The 2,500-nt window shown below is 34.2% G+C and overlaps 1 protein-coding gene across 8 annotated transcripts in view; it reads left to right on the top strand.

Moving 5' to 3' along the window:
- The window catches only part of LOC123500787 (protein NDRG3-like), a 66,983-nt gene that overhangs the window by 28,340 nt on the left and 36,143 nt on the right, over nucleotides 1-2,500 (top strand). The window contains exon 2 of one of the 8 annotated variants that reach the window (XM_045249432.1): nucleotide 2,500. This exon is cut by the window's right edge and continues 72 nt beyond it. The exons of the other annotated variants lie outside the window; for them this stretch is intronic. The gene's annotated coding sequence lies outside the window, so the exon portion shown is untranslated. The remainder of the gene's footprint in view (nucleotides 1-2,499) is intronic. 8 annotated transcript variants of the gene reach the window in all.

The following is a 2,500-nucleotide window of genomic DNA, read 5'->3' as shown; positions in this document are numbered from 1 at the left end:
TTTTCCACTATTTTCCCCTTTTTTTCCTTCCACTGGTTCTCTTTTCTCTATTTTTCCCCTTTTTCCCTCTCACTGTTTCCCTTTTCCTCTATTTTCCCTTCCACTGTTTCCCTTTTCCTCTTTTTTCCCCTTTTTTTCCCTTCCACTGGTTCACTTTTCCTCTATTTTCCCCTTTTTCCCTTCCACTGGTTCCCTTTTCCTCTATTTTCCCCTTTTTTTCCCTTCCACTTGTTCCCTTTTCCTCTATTTTCCTCTTTTTCCCTTCTACTGTTTCCCTTTTCCTCTATTTTCCCCTTTTTCCCTTCCACTGGCTGTCTTTTCCTCTATTTTCCCCTTTTTTCCCTTCCCTTGTTCTCTTTTCCTCTATTTTCCCTTTTTTCCTCTCACTGGCTCTCTTTTCCTCTATTTTCCCTTTTTCCCTCCTCTGTGTCTCTTATTCCATATTTTTCCCTTTTTTCCCTTTCCTGGTTCTCTTTTCCCCTCTTTATCCTTTTTTCCCTATATTGGTTCTGGTTTTTATTCTATTTTCCCCTTTTTCCTTCTTCTGGTTGTTTTTTCCTGTTTTCCTTTTTCTCTCTCGTGTCTCTCTTTCCCTATTTCCCCTTTTTTCTCTCTTCTATTTCTCTTTTTCCCCTCTTTTCCCTTTTCCCTCTTCTGTGTTCCCTTTTCCCCTCTTTTCCCCTCTTTTCCCTCTTCTGTGTTCTCTTTTCCCTTATTTTTTAGTCTTTTCCTCTTCTTCTCCTCTTTTCCCCTCTTTTCCCTTTTCCCTCTTCTGTGTTCTCTTTTCCTCTCATTTTTCCCTTTTCCCTCTTTTTCCTCTCTTTTTCCCTTTTCCCTTTTCTGGTTCTCTTTTCCCCTCTTTTTTACTTTTCCCTTCTCTGGTTCTCTTTTCCTTATTTTTCCTCTTTTTACTTTTTTCCTTATGTTTTTCCTTTTTTTCCCCTCTTCCAATTCTCTTTTTACTATATTTCCACTTTTTCCCCTCTTCTATGTCCTTTTCCTCTATTTCCCCTTTTCCCCTCTTTTGGTCATCTTTCCTCTATATATTTTCCTTTTTCCCAGTATTCTGTTTCCTTTTTCCCTATTTTTCCCCTTTTCTCCTTCTTCTGGTTCCCATCTTTTCTTTTTTTCCCCTTTTCCTCTTCTTTGTTCTTTTTCCCCTCTTTTTCACTATTCTCGCCCTATTCCCCTTTTTTTCCCCTTTTTTCCCTCTTCTGGTTCCCACTTTCCCATTTTCCTCTATTTTTTTTTTCATTTTCTTTAAAGTCAAGACAATTTTCTCCATTTTTTTGTTTTTTTTCTTTTTCATTTTTTTCCTATTTCCTTCATTTCCTTCAATTCTGTGATTAAAATAGTCAAATTTCCTTTCTTCCTTCTTTTCTTTCCTTCCTTCCTTCCTTCATTTTTCGTCATCAAAAAATATTTCCTTCAATTTTTATCATTTTTTTCATTCTCATTTCCTTCAATTCCTTCATTTCTTTCACTTTACATTGTTATTTCCTTCATTTCCTTCATTTCTTACTAGTATTTCCTTCATTTCCTTCATTTCTCACTCTTATTTCCTTCATTTCCTTCACTCTTCATTCTTATTTCCTTCATTTCCTTCATTTCTCATTGTTATTTCCTTCATTTCCTTCACTCTTTGTTATTATTTCCTTCATTTCCTTCATTTCTTTCATTCTTCATTCTTATTTCTTTCATTTCCTTCATTTCCTTCACTCTTCATTCTTATTTCCTTCATTTCCTTCACTCTTCATTGTTATTTCCTTCATTTCTTTCATTTCCTTCACTCTTCATTCTTATTTCCTTCATTTCCTTCATTTCAATTATCAGAAGGTCAAATTTCCTTCTTTCTTTCCTGTTCATCACTTCTTTAACTTTCAAAAACTTCATATCTCCTTCATTTCCTTCATTTGTATTATCAAAACACTCATATTTTCTTTATTTCCTTCATTTTATTCATTTCTTTCATTCATATTTCATTTCCCAGTTTCCTTTTTTCATTTTTTTTCTTATTTTTTTGATTAATTTCGTTTCATTTTATAGTCTATATTTGTCTGTCTGTCTGTCTGTCTGTCTGTCTGTCTATCTGTCTGTCTGTCTGTCTGTCTGTCTGTCTGTCTGTCATTTTCTTCTAATTTCTACTTCTATTTCTTTTTTTTCTTTTTCTCATCTACCTGTCTCTCTTTTACATTTTATTCCTCTCTCTCTCTCTCTCTCTCTCTCTCTCTCTCTCTCTCTCTCTCTCTCTCTCTCTCTCTCTCTCTCTCTCTAGGCAATATTTAAAGTAACAGACGAATAATAATAATAATAATAATAATAATAATAATAATAATAATAATAAATCTTATCATTTATTTATTTATTTATTTATTAGTTTTCATTTATCGAGATTAAACTAATTAATGTCAATACAAGATAGATTTTACCTCCTTCCTCCTCCTCCTCCTCCTTCCTCCTCCTCCTCCTCCTCCTCCTCCTCCTTCTCCTCCTCTTCAGT

This window comes from Portunus trituberculatus, chromosome 8, assembly GCF_017591435.1.
Source record: "Portunus trituberculatus isolate SZX2019 chromosome 8, ASM1759143v1, whole genome shotgun sequence".
NCBI lineage: Eukaryota > Metazoa > Arthropoda > Malacostraca > Decapoda > Portunidae > Portunus > Portunus trituberculatus.
Note: the sequence above shows the minus strand (reverse complement) of the source record. Positions and strands in the feature narration are given on the sequence as shown.